We start from the raw sequence: 19,997 nt of genomic DNA, 5'->3' as shown, positions 1-19,997 counted from the left end.
AATTTATGGACCCTGCTATAAAAAATACCTTTGTATATGGGTACACAAAACGAGAGCGGCCTTCGAGCCCCCTTCATGTGTTGGAAAAGACTAGAAACGTGCTACGTTATCTTGTAATTAGTATTGTTCAGAAGACCGATAGTAACGATGAATCTGCAACAACCAAGAAGCTAGGAGCTGCTACATTGAAGGACTTGTCACCGTGTCTTGTCAAGAAACAGCTAGACTACGCCGCTGGTTCAGATGTACTAGAAATAAAAAAGCTGAGAAATGGGAGTTTACTTATCCAGACCAGCACAGGTCGCCAGACAAACAACCTTTTAAAGTTAAGATCTATGGGCGACTTACCTGTTAATGTTGAACCCCATCGTCAACTTAACAGTAGTAAAGGTATGATTCGCCACTGGGATCTGCTAAATGCTGAGCAGGAAGAGATTCTTGAGGCACTCGCACACCAACATGTGACCGCAGTGCAGCGAATAAAGACGCGAAAGTCCGGAGAACTTGTACCAACTGCTTCATTTATACTGACGTTTCAAACGACCACTGTCCCAGATATGGTATGGGCTGGACAAAGTCCGGCCGTACATCCCTAACCCGATGCGGTGTTTGAAATGCCAGCACTTTGGACACACTCAGCCTTCCTGCAAGGCCACTACCGCCCTTTGTGGTAAGTGTAGTAAGCCTGATCATGAGACCGAACCTTGTTCTTCTGGTCTCAAATGCATTAATTGCCAAGGCGAGCACCCAGTCTGGCATCGTGGCTGCCCCCCTTTCCAACAAGAGAAGAAAATCAGAGAGTTGGTCGTCACAGAGAAAATCTCTGCTGGCGGAGCAAAACAAGGTCTCCGTGAAAGTATACGCACCACTTTACCTGTGCCATTCGCTAAAGCTGCTGCAGCTGCTCTTACCCGTCGTAGTGTACGTGTACAAACCATTAACATGTCCACTCAAACAACGCTTTCCGTAGTAGCTTGCCCTGCTTCGAGTAAACCAGCAACCACTCCTCGCTCCAGAGAGAAGTTCAAGCAGATATATACTAAAGAATATTTTCTCAATTCCAGTAGCTCTCCAGTCCGGGCGGCATCGACCACACTGAGACTTAAAGCGCTGCAAACTCCCCCCCCCCCCCCCCGAGGACATAATACAGGACGAAGCCGCGGATGAAACATTTATCAAGGTGACAGGGCCTAGAAATAGTGTACGCCTTAAAAGGTAACTATCATACCTACAGCTATGGCTTATTGTCTCCAATGGAACCTTAACGGTTTCCGTGCGCATCTCGAATAACAGGAAATGGAAATATCCGAATTTGACCCTGCCATCATATGTCTCCAAGAGACACATTTTCGCCCAAATGAATCAGTGATTCTGAACGGATACATGCTTTATCGCACCGACAAGCTTCCTGAGGGTCGTCGTGCACACGCTGGTGTTGCAATCGGTGTTCGAGACACCATCCACTCAACGCCAATCTTTCTCACCAACCCACTCCAAGCTGTCGCCGTGCGGGTTCATCCACCACAGCCAATATGTGTGCTGTGTCTACATCACAAGGGAGGAGCGATTCTCTCTTGAGGACCTCCTTTGTATATTCTAACAACTTCCGTCTCCTGTAATTCTTTTGGGCGGTTATAATTCTTATCATCGTTTGTGGAGCTTCGTTCGTACAGTGCCCCGGGGTCAAATTGTAGATCAATTCTGTGAGGCATCAGGTTTAACGTTGCTGAATGATGGGACTCCCACATATTTCAGTCCTTCCTCAGGCACACACTCTGTGTTGGACTTGTGTTTCTGCAGTCCCTGCCTTGTTCCTACCACATCTTGATCCCTATGGCAGTGATCACTTCCCACTCTTTCTTACTTTGGAACATCTTCAGCACTCTTGTGAACAACACCCTGACTGGCATCTCAGTCGGGCACAGACTGGAGTGCCTTCGAGCGTGCAGTGGACCTTTAAGTCGATCTTGAGTCGACTTTGCCAGCAATCGACGCCTTAAATATGTGTGTCACGAGGGCTTGATACTGCAAACACCTCCATTCGACATCCCAGTGGACCTGCGAAGCGACGCCCAGTCCACTGGTGGACTGCGGATATCAGTGCAGCCATCAAGGGCCGCAATCATCCCCTAGATTGATTCAATAGGAACCACACTGCCGCAAACCTGGAGCAGTTTCTCTCCCGACCTGGGAGTTTCCTGCACCTTCTATCAATTTTTTTTCCGACTGCCCTTCCAAAGGCAAAAACACCACCAGAAACGGATTTTAGAACTTCGTGCAAAGCACCCCAATTTTAATGTTTTTTACACGGATGGGTCCAAGACAGTCGAATCAGTTGGTTGCGCCTTCGTCCTAGTCTCAAAGTTCCAGTTACTCGCTACCTTCTGCCTGTTCCATCTACACGGCAGAGTTGTACGCCATTCTAAAGGTACTAGACTTTGCAGACGTCAATGCGCTGAAGAAAGTCCTTGTGTCTCTGTGATTCGACGTCTTCTCGGCATCCGGTAGCGCAACGCATATTCAGATGGCTTGTGTCCTATCTGCCAGTGCGGATGTACGCTTCTGTTGGGTCCCTAGCCACGTGGGTATGCAGGGGAACGAAGCAGCTGATGCTGCTGCCAAGTCTGCTGATGCAGATGGCGACGTCCACCTTTTAGCAGCTATCGCCCGGCAGAATGTGTTCCGTTGTTGCATTCTTGACACTTGGCAAGCCGAGTGGGGGTACTGAAACGGGGAACAAGCTTCACGCTATTAAGCCCACAATAGGTGGGTGGTGTCCCTCTCGGCGAGAAGAAGTTATTCTTACCGGCATGCGTCTAGGACACAGCCGTCTAACGCATGGTCACTTGCTGCAAGGGCTGGACCATCCGTTGTGTCGTGTTTGTAATGTTTTTACGAAGAGCTGAACTTTTCCATCGTCTGTAAGGAGATTTTTAGTTTGTTTCTTCTGACTTTTTAATGTGTTGTTTGTCTCGTGCAGGTCTTATTTCAACATTGCACTTTTAGTTTTTTTTCCAAGGGGCTATTTACACCCATGATAAGGTTTGTCAGAATTTTAGATAAGGGGATAGTTCCCTTTATACATAGAAGGGTGTGAAATGGCCTTAAGTGCGAACGCAGCCAGAAATTTTAAATGAATCAATCATTCAATCTGATTGGCCCTTTCCATTTGAACCACGGGTTCATGCAGGCCAAGGTTTTAGAAACTGTCTGCTACCGACATACCCAACCTGGTGAACGTTATCTGAGAAGAGGGATCTATTTTGGCTGAAAAACAGCAAGCGGCTGTCGCCAAGCATGGTAGGTGATGGTGAAAGTTTGGGGCGAAATAGCACTACTATGATCGGCAGAAGATTCACCCTTTTGTAAGGAAGATGTGGAATTTAGGTCAGAGCAGGGATACAAGAATCTGCTTCGAGGTGTAAGGGGTGCTCCTTCCACGTAGTGCACCCGATAGTCAACCTCACTTTCACATAGTACACCCTGGACTGCAGACTAACGAGGCTCTGGCGACTGGCCCCATGGCCAGTATAATTTTGTTTGTGTGGTCCTGTGTTATGTCCTTATATGTGCTGAGTGCTCCTTTAGAGCCTCAGCTTTTAACGAAAGTCAGAAGATTTTAATATTTTATGATTTTAGTTATGCAACGTTAGAGTTGTTATGTGTAACAATAAGGGGCTGGACGCCGTATAACGTGACGGGTGCAAAATAGCCTTAGTGCTGACGCACCCAAAATTATAAAATGAAAATCCAAATCCAAGAATCTGCTTCGTTCCGACAAGAAGTAAAGTTTCCTTAAACGGGGATATGAGCAATATGCATCTTGGCAATAAATAATATGAATATGCACATACCTATACTTAACTCTTAGTAATAATATATGTTAGTGGTAATATGTACGGTTACAAGAGCACGAGCAAAAGTTGAAAGAGAAGGGCAACTGTCCAAAAATCGTCACCACTGCTAGTAGCCTTGCATCAATGGTCATAAACTTACAAGTACCCAATTTCGCTGACTGCAGACTTCTCTCTGCACAAGAAACACATTCGTTTATGCAAGGACAAAATTAAATTTTTTACAAGTTTAAAAAATCAACGTAATTATTTTCTTAGCCTTTTATAGGTTCACATTTAACATTTTCATGAATCGTGGGGGGGGGAGCATGGCACGTGGGCACGGGCCTGATTCAATGGCAGTATCAGAACCTGAACTTTCGAATTTCGAAAATACCATTTCAGTGGAACCCGGTATTTTGGTATACGATATGAGGTATAAAGATTTTGGTAGAAGTCGAAATTTTTGTGGTACATTTCGGAACAAAACAACAATTCGATGGCAGTATCAGAACCTCAATTTTTGAATTTCGAAAATACCATTTCAGTGGAACCCGGTATTATGGTATACGATAACAGGTATAAAGATTTTGGTAGAAGTCGAAATTTTTGTGGTACATTTCGGAACAAAACAACAATTCGATGGCAGTATCAGAACCTCAATTTTTGAATTTCGAAAATACCATTTCAGTGGAACCCGGTATTATGGTATACGATAACAGGTATAAGTATTTTGGTACAAAACGAAATTCTTGTGGTACATTTCGGGGTGTACCTTCCACGTAGTACACCCAAATGTCAACCTCACTTCCACGTTAGAACACCCTGGACTGAAGACTAACGAGGCTCTGGCGACTGGCCCCATGGCCAGTATAATTTTGTTTGTGTTGTCCTTGGGGTGTAAGGGGTACCTTCCACGTAGGCGCCCAAAAGTCAACCTCACTTCCACGTAGTGCACCCTGGACTAAAGACTAACGAGGCTCTGGCGACTGGTACTATGGCCAGTATAATTTTGTGTGTGTTGTCCTGTTTTTTGTCCCTGTGTGTGCTGAGTGCCCATATACAGCCTCAGCTTTTAACAAGTCAGAACATTTTAAGATTTTTAGTAATGCAACGTTAGAGTTGTTATTTGTAATCATAAGGGGCTGGCCCCCGTATAATGTGACGGGAGCAAAATAGCCTTTGTGCTGACGCTCCCAAAATTTTAAATTCAAATTCAAATTCTGTTGTCCTTATGTGTGCTGAGTGCCCGTTTACAGCCTCAGCTAGAAGTCAGAACATTTTAAGATTTTTAATTATGCAACGAAAGAGTTGTTCTTTGTAATGATAAGGGGCTGGCCCCCGTATCATGTGACGGGAGCAAAATAGCCTAAGTGCTGACGCTTCCACAATTTTAAAATCAAAACAGAATCAATCTATTTTGGTGAGATTGGTTTTTGTGGTCATTGCCCAAATTGGGGAACAGTATTCAAGGATGGGCGAGATGAAAGATTTTAGGAATAAAGCAAGAGATGATGGGTTCCATATCAGTGGAACCCGATACTTTGGTATACGATATCTGATATAAGCATTTTGGTACAAAGCGAAATTTTTGTTGTATATTTCGGTACAAAACGAGTACAATTCGACGTCATCATAAAAAAAGTCTAAATTCGATTGTCGGGGTTTTATCGTTTCACTGGAACCCGGTATATTGGTATACGATATCTGGTTAAGGAACTTGGTACAGAATGAAATTTTTGTGGTACATTTCGGTACAAGACGAGTACAATTCGATGGTCGGGGTTTTATAGTTTCTTTGGAACCCGTTATTTTGGTATACGATATCTTCGGAACCACTCACAGAGAAAATAACTTTTTTGGGGATATTTTTATGTATGTTGTTTATTTACCTTTGTTAACACCAAAAAAATATGAATTTCTTGATTTTCAACATTTCTTTTTATAAAAAGGCATGTGTCATATATGACACACTGGTTCTATATGTTGCAATTTTTTTACAGAATTTGTATACACAATTATATATGTGAGTAACAAATTTTTAAACTAAATCTGATGGTACATTATAATGTGTCCAGTTTTTAAATACATCATCTTTTTTTTGCTAATTTTACAGTTCATGGTAAAGTTTGAAGCAATTTCGGTTTGCAACGAGGCATAAATTAATTTTACACTTACTGCAGGTCAGTCTTGCTCTTACACTGTTACAACCAGGCATACGGCATCTATGGTTCTTTCCATCTACTACAATTTCTGGCATGTGTTGTGCTCCATTCTTCCGCTTTGGTGTACTTGGGTGTGGCACTGATATTTTCCTCTTTTTTGATGTATTTGGCAAAAACTCATCCCCTGACTCTGTAGATTCTCCAGAATGAAGTAACCACTCAGATGCTGCATTTTTGAAATCCAAGTAGTCCATTATATCACGGCTTTTCTTCTTCAATGCTGCTGACACTCTTCGGTACTCAATCCAACATGCAGCACACACGAAGTCAAAGAAATGAATTATTACACGTACAGTCCACTTTCTTGTTTTGTACTTCATCCTGTACATCGATATCACTCTATCGAGGAAGTCAATGGCCCCCATATTCTCATTGTATTGAAGAACGTTTTGAGGTCTCATAACACTAATAAACTCCTTCCTCTTCTTACACCAACGGCGACATTCACTAGTGGGCATTTTGCCCTCAGTGGATGAAACTAAAGTTACACGTTTATTATCAAACCACTTCACAACTGCAATTTGACCATCACCACGCACGGACGGATCCATTGAACCACGTCCACTTCGTTTCATGTCACTGTCTGCTTTCGGGGTGTAAGGGGTGACTATTCCACGTAGTACACCCAAATGTCAACCTCACTTCCACGTTAGTGCACCCTGGACTTAAGACTAACGAGGCTCTGGCGACTGGCCCCATGGCCAGTATAATTTTGTTTGTGTTGTCCTGTTCTTTTGTCCTTATGTGTGCTGAGTGCCCCTTTACAGCCTCAGCTTTTAACAGAAGTCAGAATATTTTAAGATTTTTGATTATGCAACGTTAGAGTTGTTATTTGTAATGATAAGGGGCTGGCCCCCGTATAATGTGACGGGAGCAAAATAGCCTCAGTGCTGACGCTCCCACAATTTTAAAATCAAATTAAAATTCACTGTCTGCTTTCATTTTGGCTTCGTTAGGAACTGTACTTGCTTGGATGGTTCCTGTTCCTTGGCACTGACGGTCAGCGTGTAAGCAGTCTAAGAGTACAACAGATGTGAAATATCGATCCATGTATATGTGACATCCAGGAGGGAGTGATCTTGACAACCGCATCACCACTTTCCCACCAATGTCAAGAAAATCATAACCATCAATGATAGTATCTCCTTTTCCTTCATACAGGAAAAAAAATCGAGAGGTAGACCATCTGGTGAAGCAGCCACAAAGTTCTTCAGGCTCACCGGATTTGGTTTTCCTCGTATGTACTGTCTCATTCTTGTTTGACCCCAGAAAGGGATCATTTGTTCATCGATGGAAACTTTACTGTTCTTGGATTTTTCATACAACCCTCGTGTATGGTTCTAATCAAAGGCCTAACTTTCCGGTATTTGTCACAGGATTTCACATCTTCTGTCACACCTTCATCAACAACTATCTTCAAATTAGATCTGATAGAAAAGAAACGTTTCCTAGACATTTTGTCAGCAATACTAGGCACCCTGCTGACCGAAGCCCAATACATTTTAATTCTTGGGTAACCCAAATATGACATAGCAATCGATAAACCGAAGGGGTGTAAGGGGTGATCTTCCACGTAGTACACCCAAATGTCAACCTCACTTCCACGTTAGTACACCCTGGACTGACTAACGAGGCTCTGGCGACAGGCCCTATGGCCAGTATAATTTTGTTTGTATTGTCCTGTTCTTTTGTCCTTATGTGTGCTGAGTGTTCTTTGCAGCCTCAGCTTTTAACGAAATTCAGAACATTTTAATATTTTATAATTTTAATTAAGCAACGTTAGAGTTGTTATGTGTAAAGATAAGGGGCTGGACCCCGTATAGTGTGACGGGTGCAAAATAGCCTTAGTGCTGACACACCCAAAATTTTAAAATCAAATCAAATCGATAAACCGAAGAAAATTTTCATTTCTTGCGGTGTCGTGTTTAGTGACTTACCTAAGTGTGAAATACTCACTTGATTTGTGCAAGAGGACATAAGTTCAAAAACACTGTCTGGAATATATTTTGAAAAATATTCATTTACGTCTCTTTCACTGCCAATCCATACTTCCTCCTCAAATGTAGGAGACGCCGGAAAAGGTTCAAAGTTATCTGTATGTCGCCACGGTAGAACCCTCTGACTGCCTTGATGGTTTTCTAGATGTGATGTTGACGTATCATCATCCGATGGTTCACCTTCTGATGAACAACAGTCACTCATTTGTTCTATAGGAAAACCAGTCCCGTTAGAATCGTCACTTTCGAAGCCCTCAATATCGGAAATATTTCCATGAAGTTCAATTTCTCGGACAATGTCATCTGGGTTCACTGGAAAAAAAAAAAGTATTGTAAGTATCCCCCTAAAGGAATGTAGTCAGACAAGCAAAAAACTTTCAAAATTTGAATTTGAAAATTAGTATAAAGTACTATGTCACGAGAGGATGCCAGGGGTTCTGGGCTCGAATCTGTGATCGGGCATGGGTCTTTTTTCGGCACGAGTCCCTTCATAAGTGTCATCATATCATCAGTTATCCTGATCCCGTGATTAGGGGAGTGGAGAAAAGCGAAGTAAAATAACTAGGGCTGAGCTGATACCGATGCCGATGTATCGGTATCGGAAAGTATCGGTTGGAATTCATCTACCGATACCAGCCGATACTTGTCCGGGATTTCAGTCTTAACGAGGTCCCTAAAAATGCCACGCGACACTTTCGGGGAGTCTAATTATCCTGGGAATTATGCAGAATCCAAACTTTCTGTCTCGCACCAATTTTGTACGAAAAACTATATTTTGTGATTACATAATATGCATTTTAATATTGTCATGGAATTCTTGAATATTCTAAGACAAATTTATTTATAAATTGATGCATATAATTGGATAAGAAAATGTACACATCAATATTGATCAATATTTTGAACAAATTTAAATTATCGAAATTTTCAAGTATCGGTATCGGTGGGTATCGGCATTGGTATCGGTATTGGTAAGAGTATCGGCATTGGTATCGGTTCAAAGTGGTATCCGCTCAGCCCTAAAAATAACGAAATCAAATCACTGTCTCTACTTCTGCTCAAATTACGATTATCTAGATTGATTGATTGATTGATTGATTGATTTAAAAATTGTTTGGGTGCGTCGGCACTAAAGGCCATTTTGCACCCTTCAATGTATACGGGGAAGTAGCCCCGTATCTAAAATTCTGACTAAAATCATAAAAAGGGGTGTAAATAGCCCCTTGGGAAAACATTAAAAGTGCAAGGTTGTAAAAAGACCTGCACGAGACAAACAAACCACATTCAAAAGTCAGAACAACCAAACTAAAAACCTCCTTACAGACGGTGGAAGAGTCCAGCTCTTCGTAAAAAACTAAAAACATTTGATAAAATGCTGCTGTCATCACCCAAGAGGGATGATTTGATTTTGAATTTAAAATTTAGGGAGCGTGAGCACTTAGGCTATTTTGCTCCCGTCACATTATACGGGGGCCAGCCCCTTATCATTACAAATAACAACTCTAGCGTTGCATAACTAAAAATGTTAAAATGTTCTGACTTCTGTTAAAAGCTGAGGCCGTAAACGGGCACTCAGCACACACAAGGACAACAAACAGGACAACACACACAAAATTATACTGGCCAGTCGCCAGAGCCTCGTTAGTCTTTAGTCCAGGGTGCACTACGTGGAAGTGAGGTTGACTTTTGGGCGCCTACGTGGAAGATCACCCCTTACACCCCCCAAGAGGGATGACAAACAGCCGGAAATGTTAAAAGTCTGCCGGAGGTAAGCAAGATCGACACATTCAACGAGAATGTGTCGAATGCTTAATAAAACATTACAAACACGACATAACGGAGGGTCCAGCCCTTGCAGCAAGTGACTATGCGTAAGACGGCTGTGTCCTAGACGCATGCGAGTTAGAGTGACTTCTTCTCGGAGAGAGGGACGGGACGAGGAACGCTAAGCACCTATGGTGGGCTTAATAGCGTGAAGCTTGTTCCCCGTTTCCGTATCCCCTTCGGCCTGCCAAGTTTCAAGAAGGCGACAGCGGAACATGTTCTGCAGGTCGCTAGCTGGCAAAAGGTGGACGAGAACATCGCCGTCCGCATCAGCAGACTTGGCGGTAGCATCAGCTGCTTCGTTCCCCTGAATGCCTACGTGGCTAGGGACCCAACAGAAGTGTACATCGGCACGGGAAGATAAGGACACAAGCCGTCTGAATATGCGTTGCGCTACCGGATGCCGGGAATACGGCGAATTCAGGGTCTGCAACACGCTGGTGGGGAAAGAGTCCTCCAACTAAAGCCTGTTGAATACCGCAAAAAGGAAATATTTGGCTCCAATGGGCAGATGACGAAGCATCTCATAGTGGATCTTGTCCACTCCAGGAGCTGTATTCTTAGAATCTCGAAGCGCCTGATCCAACTCCCGTTCAGTGAATGGAGAGTTGTATGGCTCGGTGTTATGACTTCGAAAAATTAGAGGGCGTCGTTCCTGACGGTCCTTCTCACGGCGGAAACGTGGTTCATAATTTTCAGAGCTAGACGCACCAGAAAACTGCGTGGCAAAGATATTAGCTATGTCTCCGGAATCAGTGTACAACGTCCCATCGTGCTCCAGAGCGCCCCGAGGAGTAGATGCATCCCCCTGGATGCGACGTACTTTGGTCCAAACGGCTTTCAACGAAGCCTGCTTCGTCAGAGAAGACAAGTATTGGACCCAGCACGCCTTCTTACTGGCTCGAATAAGCCGACGGGCACGGGCACGTTTAATGCGGAACTGCTCGAGGTTTGCGGCAGTGTGGTTCCCATTGAATCGATCTAGGGCATGATTGCGATCCTTGATGGCTGCACTGATCTCCGCAGTCCACCAGGGGACTGGGCGTCGCCTCGCAGGTCCACTGGGATGTGGAATGGAGGTGCGTGCAGCATCATGCACTCTTGACACAAATATATCTAAGGCGTCGATAGCTGGCAAAGTCGACGCTAGATCGACTTCAAGGTCCACTGCACGCTCGAAGGCTTCCCAGTCGGCCCGACTGAGATTCCAGTGAGGGTGTTGTTCACGTGATTGCTGAAGATGTTCGAAGGTAAGAATGAGAGGGAAGTGATCACTCCCACAGAGATCAGGATGAACGCTCCAAGATGTGGTAGGAGCAAGGCTGGGACTGCAGAAGGACAAGTCCAACGCAGTGTGTGCCTGAGGAAGGACTGAAATATGTGGGTGTCCCATCATTCAGCAACGTTAAACCTGATGCCTCACGGAATTGATCTACAATTTGACCCCGGGGCTCTGTACGAACGGAGCCCCACAAACGATGGTAGGAATTAAAATCGCCCAAAAGAACTACAGGAGACGGAAGTTGCTCGAATATAAACAGGAGGTCCTCAATAGAGAATCGCTCCTCCCTTGTGATGTAGACACTGCAAAAGGATATTGGTTGTGGTAGATGGACACGCACGGCGACAGCTTGGAGGGGGGTGGTGAGAAAGATTGGCGTTGAGTGGATGTTATCTCGAACACCGATTGCAACACCACCGTGTGCACGACGACCCTCAGGAAGCTTGTCGGTGCGGTAAAACGTGTATCCGTTCAAAATCGCTGATTCATTTGGACGAAAATGTGTCTCTTGGAGACATATGTGGCAGGGTCAAATTCAGATATAAGAATTTGCAGTTCCTCGAGATGCGTTCGGAAACCGTTAAGGTTCCATTGGAGACAATAAGCCATATCTGTAGGTAAGATTGTTACCTTTGGCGTACTCTATTTCTAGGCCCTGTCACCTTGATAAATTCTTCATCCGCGGCTTCGTCCTGTATCATGTCCTCGGGTAAGGACACAGAGGGCGAAGGGGGAGTGGGGGCGGGTGCTTTTAGCGCCCGCCGGGCAGCTTTCAGCTGCGCCTTAAGTTTCAGGGTGGTGGCTGTCACCCTGACTGGAGAGCTAGTAGACTTCAGAAAATGTTCTTTATTATACACTTGCTTGAATTTCTTCTCTGTGGAGCGAGTAGTGGTTGCTGGTTTCTTCGGAGCGGGGTGAGCTGCTCCGGGAATACTTGTTGTCTGAGTGGACACGTCGCTGGTTTGGACGCCAATACTGCGACAGCCAAGAGCATTTGAAGCAGCTTTCGCGAATGGCACAGGTAGAGGAGTGCGTACACTTTCACGGAGACGTCTTTTTGCTTCTCCGGCAGAGATTTTATCTGTCACAACCAACTCTCGGATCTTCTTTTCCTCTTGGAAAGAGGGGCAGTCGCGATGCCCGACTGGGTGCTTGCCTTTGCAATTGACGCATGAGGGACCAGATGAGCAAGGCTCGGTCCCATGGTCGGGCTCGCTACATTTGCCACAAATGGCAGTGGTGGCCTTGCAAGAAGGCTGAGTGTGCCCAAAGTGCTGGCATTTGAAACATCGCATCAGGTTCGGGATGTACGGCCGGACATGGAGGTTGTAATAACCAGCCCGTACCTCATCCGGGAGAGTGGTCGTTTTGAAGGTGAGAATGAGCGAAGCTGTCGGTAAAAGTTCTCCGGATTTTTTGGTCTTGATCGCTGCACTGCTGTTACATTTTGATCGGAGAGCTCTTGAAGGATTTCTTCTTCTGTGCAATTCAAAAGATCCCAGTGACGTATAACACCTTTACAACTGTTCAGTTGACGGTGAGGTTCTACCTGAACAGGAAAGTCGCCCAAGGTCGTAAGCTTAAGGAGGATGTTAGTCTGGCGATCTGTACTTGTCTGGATGAGAAGGCTTCCGTTGCGCAGTTTTTTGATGTCAGGGACATAACTTCCAGCGGCATAGTCCACTTGCTTCTTTATAAGGAATGGTGACAGGACCTTTAATGTTTTTGCTCCATTTCTCTTCGTGCTTGTACATTCATCGTTCGTGTCTTTCTTTTCCACAATGCTTATTACAAGGTAACGCGGCACTGACGTGACGTTCCCTGTCTTTTCGAATAAACTCGTCGGGCTCAAAGGCCTCCGACGCTTTGAGGGTTTCCCCCCGTTAAAAGGTGATTTAGTTCCCATAAACTAAGATTTTTAAGTGGAGGGTCCATAAATTGTCGCCTCGACATGCCCTCTATGCCGAGGAAGGCCTACCCCCAAAAATGGAGGCTACTCGAGGACCAAACCGAAATCCCCGAAGCCACGTTCGCGACTGCACCTACCCCTGCAGCCAACACTGTCCCATCGGCACGTGCAACTCACACCTTGGGATAGGGTTTTTTTTATCGAGGTTGTCTCCTCTAGCAGGACCCTTAGTTATAGGGAGGTCAAAGATATGAAGATGATTACGTGATGGAATGGTGAAAACGTGAGATATGGATGTGAAGAATGAGTGAAATGATGAGATGAAAATGACCTCCCTACGTAAGTTTCTTAGAGGGAGGTCAAAGATATGGAGATGAATGACGTGATGGAATGGTGAAAAACGTGAGATATGGATATGAAGAATGGGTGAAATGATGAGATGAAATTGACCTCCCTACTAAGCCCCCTCGCCCCGTCAAGGCAGTCCTACATGGAGGGGGTCTTGTCTTCGAGTTCTCAACCTTCTACGTGTTTTATCTCATACTTCCTGGGGTGCTGACAGAACGGTACTGCTTCGCCTGTACCGTGCACTCATCAGGTCGAAGCTAGATTATGGATGTGTTGTGTATTCTTCTGCTCGTCCATCTAGACTTCGCATCCTAGACACTGTCCACCATGCTGGTATACGTGTGTGCACTGGTGCCTTTCGGACCAGTCCTGTCGCCAGTTTGTATGTAGAGGCATCTGAGCCGTCGCTGTCTCTGCGAAGACAGCGGCTGGTAGTAAACTACTTCCTCCATCTTCGCTCGATGCCTTCACATCCTTCATTCCACACCATCTCAGACGAGGGTAGGCTGGCAAGGTATCGGCTCCACCCTAGTGTCACTAGACCATTTGGTGTTCGTGCAGACGAGATCCTGTCAGCACTTGGTGTTGACAGTGATCTTCCTGGCGTCTCTCCACTCATTTCGCCTCTCCCTACCTGGGAGTTTCCTGCACCTTCTATCGATTTTTCTCTGACTGCCCTTCCAAAGTCAGAGACAGCAATGGTTGTATACCAGCAACTGTTTTTAGGACTTCGTGCGAAGCACCCCAATTTTAATGTGTTTTACACGGATGGGTCCAAGACATTCGAATCAGTTGGTTGCGCCTTCGTCCTAGACTCTCAAAGTTCCGGTTACTTGCTACATCCTGCCTGTTCCATCTATACGGCAGAGTTGTACGCCATTCTAAAGGCACTGGACTTTGCAGGCGTCAATGGTCTGAAGAAACTCCTTGTGTGCAGTGATTCGACCAGCGTGTTGCAGACCCTGGATTCGCCCTATTCCCGGCATCCGGTAGCGCAACACATATTCAGACGGCTTGTGTCCCTATCTGCCCGTGCCGATGTACACTTCTGTTGGGTCCCTAGCCACATAGGCATTCAGGGGAACGAAGCAGCTGATGCTGCCCCAAGTCTGCTGATGCGGACGGCGATGTTCTCGTCCACCTTTTGCCAGCTAGCGACCTGCAGAACATGTTCCGCTGTCGCCTTCATGAGACTTGGCATGCCGAGTGGGATACGGAAACGGGGAACAAGCTTCACGCTATTAAGCCCACCACAGGTGCTTGGCGTTCCTCGTCCCGTCCCTCTCGGCGAGAAGAAGTCACTCTAACTCGCATGCGTCTAGGACACAGCCGTCTTTTACATAGTCACTTGCTACAAGGGCTGGACCCTCCGTTATGTCGTGTTTGTAATGTTACTTTAAGCATTCGACACATTCTCGTGGAATGTGTCGATCTTGCTTACCTCCGGCAGATTTTTAACATTTCCGGCTGTTTGTCATCCCTCTTGGGTGATGACAGCAGCATTTTATCAAATGTTTTTTGCTTTTTACGAAGAGCTGGACTCTTCCACCTTCTGTAAGGAGGTTTTTAATTTGGTTGTTCTGACTTTTTAATGTGTTGTGTTTGTTTCGTGCAGGTTTTTTACAACCTTGCACTTTTAATGTTTTCCCAAGAGGCTATTTACACCCCTTTTTATGATTTTAGTCAGAATTTTAGATAAGGGGCTACTTCCCCGTATACATTGAAGGGTGCAAAATGGCCTTTAGTGCCGACGCACCCAAACAATTTTTAAATCAATCCAATCCAATCCAAAATTGGGAAATCCCAATCAGCCTTTGCCCCCCATATTTACATATTTACATCAACACTTAAAATCTGCAAGAATTAAAAACACTACAATAAACATATGAAATTAACACAACTATATACATGCTGAGTATAAAATATAACAGAGTAGATTGTGTGGTAGAAGAAAGAGTACAGGCATGCATGAAGAAGATTCAATACAATGTGCCTTCTTCATGGCTTCATTTGGCATTATAGTGAGTTAATAAATATGTCAAAAATGCATTTCTATAAAAAATCCATTAGCATTCCGATGCAGTTCACATATGTGTGGTTTTTGTGAATTGTAATTATAGCTGTTGGTTCTGGGGTCCACACGACAAAATCACAGAAACTTCTGTTTGTGATGTGCATAGCACCTTGCACTTGGTGATAATACCAGAAGCCCTCATCTGTGTTTAAATCCAGTGCAAACATCCCATCCGTGCATTTTAAAAAGAAATTCTTTCTTTCCACTGCTTGATTCAGACCACCTTCAGCTGCAGAAAATGGACACTTCACTTCGATCAACCCATCTTCCCCAACTAACCCATCATGTGATGTTCCTAAACATCCTGAAGGATGAAGAATGAAGCCAGATTTGTTCGTGGTGTTTCCCGTTGCAGCTTCATATTCTTCAATCGCTTCAGATTGATGTGCGAGTCCCCACTGAACAGCTTTAACACCAGTTAAATTATATTGACCCATCAATTTTTTATAGAACGAGCTGGGGTATCTCTTTATTGAACTCTGTTTCATAACAAGCCCAAACATGCTACTCGTAATTCTGCATTTTCTGACTTCATGCCAAACACTGCTCAGGTGTTGTTCTTTAGTCTGTGCTGCAATGTATTGTATATTGCTTTGGGAGACCTTCAGTTTTTCTAATATGAAGTCCACTTTATTGGTGGCACTACAACATTCATTAGAGCAGATGACATCCTCTACAGTTAACATGGAGGGTGCTGCATCATCATCTTCTGGCTGTAACAGTCACAGCAGTCCTGTAGACGTACCCATTGACTGGAGGTCCTTCCTCATTGAGTACTTTTCCTTGTCACTGAGGTTAGGGCTTGCACGAAAGTCTTTCGCCTTTGGAAAAAGTTCCGAAACATTTTTTAGCTAAAAAAGATGAAATACAGCTGTAAGAGAGATATCAGTCTCACTTGGATGAAACAAATGCACTATAAACATGCAATAAAATTAACTATCAATGCCAGGAAATAAATAACATTCACCAAAATTAAAGCTTGAAGAAAGTAGAATAGCACTATTGACATAAATGTCGGAAGGTCTCGTGTTTATTACCAGGTAGGTCTCAATGCTCAAGTGTTTATCATAATGACCTGCAAAGTTAGGACCCCCTGGGTTCAACATATTCTCTATTTACATGACATTTTTACATATGGTTTAAATGAACATTCCTCAGTTGACAGTTAATATGCTTGAGACACATGTATAGATCTTTGGAGCATGTAATGAAGTCTATGTTTTCACTTTTAAGTATTTCTACATTCTTTTAATTGCTGTATAGGAAATGTTCATTTGGCAACAATAATTGTTTCTTTATTTGTGTTTGTAAAAAATGACATGATTATGCAATTGTAAGAAAATAAGTAAAATAAACAATATTTGGCAATGAAAGGGATTTTTTATGAGCATGTCATATTCATATTCTTCTTCGAAATTGAAAATATTTTCTTGAACTAAAGAAAAGAAGAAGATAATCATGATTTCAGATCAATGTGAAATCACAAACTATAAAATAATAATATGAATTAAAGTATGAAATGAATCACTCCTCTGATGAAAAGTCAGGGGAATCAATTACTATTTTTTAAAAGCCTAGGGAAAGTTCAATCTACCACAGGAAAGCACGAGATTCAAACCTGGTGTTGGAGAGGCCCACCACCACTTGCATTTGGTATTGCAGGCAGCCAATACCCCCCCCTCCACATCCTGCTAATAAAACCATTTATTTATTGCAAATTGATTTAATTAGGTATGTAAACCACAAGTTTTGTCACAAAGCGAAAGCCAAAATGGAAGTGGTGGTGGTAAGAGACAATGGTAGCAGGCAGAGTGGATGTATCTACATACTTCAAATAGGGTGTGCACTTGCACTGTCATGTTGTTTTTCATATTCCGATCGAAGTTCTAGGACAAAGAATAAAGAGTATTTTTTATTGGTAAACTCTTTATTTAAATACTATTTTTAAATCAATGCAATTATGTGATCATGGCACATTTATTAAAAAACTGTGACAATCGATTTCCTTGAAGAACAAGCAGAAGAGTATGGTAATGTGTACACAATACGTAAAATGCATTGTTATCTCGTAATTTACCACAAGAACAAATGTCCTAGCCAGGATTGTTACAATATAGTTACATATTGAATTGTTTTAGACATAACAGCCTACCCTCAAACGTTGCTCTCAGGTTACCAACCCGGTTAAGTCTGTGATTGTGTCCAAACTGCAAAGGCATACTGTGTCAATACTTAATCTGGTTGGTAAAGCGAGAGCAGCTATCAAATCACATTGCCAGGAAAGCTACTATTCTGAAATACATACCTGTTTCGGCTGCTTTGGTTGCTTCCAAGTGCACTCCTTATCAGTAGATGAAATGTTGTTGATAGCATGTAAAATTAATGCCACCATATGTTGGCACAAAACCTGGCCACGAGGACATGTACAGTATTGATTCACCACACTGTCACCATTAGATGATACTTCTACCTGAAAATAAAGAGTAAAGTGGGGTTGAGAATATTATATTCAATGTGTATTTCAGCAAAATACATAACAAGTCAGGTGAGTCCTTACTTATTTCACTGAGAAGTGATTTGAAATGTCAAGATGGGTCTTTGTGGTGGCACAGGTTAAAATATCATAAACAGTCCTGATTGCCCTACATGCTAATTCATACAAAACAAAAATAAAGTCATAAATTTGCAAATGTAGCTTCTCCTACATATCAACATTGTATGTAACATTCACATCCTACTAATACCAATCCATGCATGTCATGATTTGGCACATGTCAAAGTTTTTTTTTTTCATTTTATTCAGAGTTTAAATCCATTCTGTGCACACAGAAGCTAATCGGTACTGGTCCTACAGTTGGAAATATAATCCACAACACTACCCTATGTCTCTCCGCCAGGAATAGAAACCGGGATTTCATTATTACAGAACGACAGTGTTACCACTCTATCACTGAGGATAGCCTTTTGGCTTATGACATAACAATAGCTGGTAAATATAACCTCTAAAATCTAAATGATGGTAGCACAGGCTTATCTCGGATACCACACTCTTAAAACCGGTAAAATCATAAGAAAAAAGATTACATTAGTGGTAATGGTAGCGCAAACCGACATAACAGAACTTGTCCCAGCTTCTGTGTTTATGGGAAAAAATATGTTCCGCAGGAAAGATATACAAATAAGTTTTCTTTACATTTACATAGTGTGCATTTACACATGTACGTATGGGCGTCGGGAGGGGGTCGAACAGGTTGGTGTTAATGATACAAGAAAGGGTAAAGGTTCAGATTGTTTTATGATTTCTCTTAACACAAAGACTAATTATTGTAGAATTTTGGAATTCATTGTCACACGAAATTTGAACCTTCTTTAAAGTAATGAGCACTGTTTGGACTCAACAAATGTTATTTATGTTGAAAAAAACAACTTGAAAATTCCCTTACGCACTTCTCATGGACAAGATATTCTCCGTCGACAAGAGACAGTAAATATCGTAGAAGCATGGGAATAAATGTAGAAGCAAATCGGAACCTTAGTATATAGCATTTAGGGACTTTATGTTAATGCTAAGGGAACCAAACCTAACCTGCCTAACCTAACCACGAAAGCATATATTGAACAAAATCTTACGTAATCGCTAAAACTCCGCAGTATGTGTTAACAGACATACATCGAAATCGAACCATGTAAAAATTGCATTCATAGCATATTGAAATTGCAATAAAACAAAAAGAACTTGGGCCACAATGAGTTCCACAGTTTTCAAAATTCTAATAGTTACAGATGTAGGTGAGAAGTCACACAACAGACTTTGTGAAAAATAAAATTCCCCTAACATTTAAAGCCTTCTCTTGAACGAGACGTGCAAAAGTTAATACCAAAATGAATTTCAGATACTAACTGCATCAAATGTAAAATAAATAATGGAAAATAGTTGTGGTGGTATTCACTCGTTTGGTGGATCGAGTCTCTCCATTTATATAATAATAATAATTATATTTTCGAATATTTTTTTGTTTATAATATTCATTATTGTATAATAACATTTATAACCGTGGTAATAATACTTATTAATTTTCTGCTATTCAACTTTTATCATTTGCCCGACACCCCTGCAAAAATTTCTGGCGACGTCCATGCATGTACTGATTTCATATCATGTAGAACAGCAGCATGTGTAATGAAGATATTTGCCTCGAATAATCAACAGTTGGACCCGAAACTGATATAATTGTCATGCAAATATAAATAGCTTATTTTGAGTAATTGATGTCTGATTGCTATTGCATAGAGAAAACCTTCCTCGAACGTTGTCCCATTTCCTTACTCGTAATGTCCAGAACTCAGTAAAGAAATTCAATTTTTTTCACTGTTGCATTTTATCAGATGGCAGCCTATATTCTTTGTTTGAAATACAGCATACAAAGTGTTAATTTCACGTTCATTGAAAGCGAAAAATTGAGTCTCATTTATCATAACCAACCTTTTTTTTTTTGGGCCTAAGT

Source organism: Lepisma saccharinum, chromosome 12, assembly GCF_977018435.1.
Source record: "Lepisma saccharinum chromosome 12, izLepSacc3.1, whole genome shotgun sequence".
Classification (NCBI taxonomy): Eukaryota; Metazoa; Arthropoda; class Insecta; order Zygentoma; family Lepismatidae; genus Lepisma; species Lepisma saccharinum.
The sequence above is the reverse complement of the archived record's forward strand: the minus strand, read 5'-3'. Positions refer to the sequence as shown.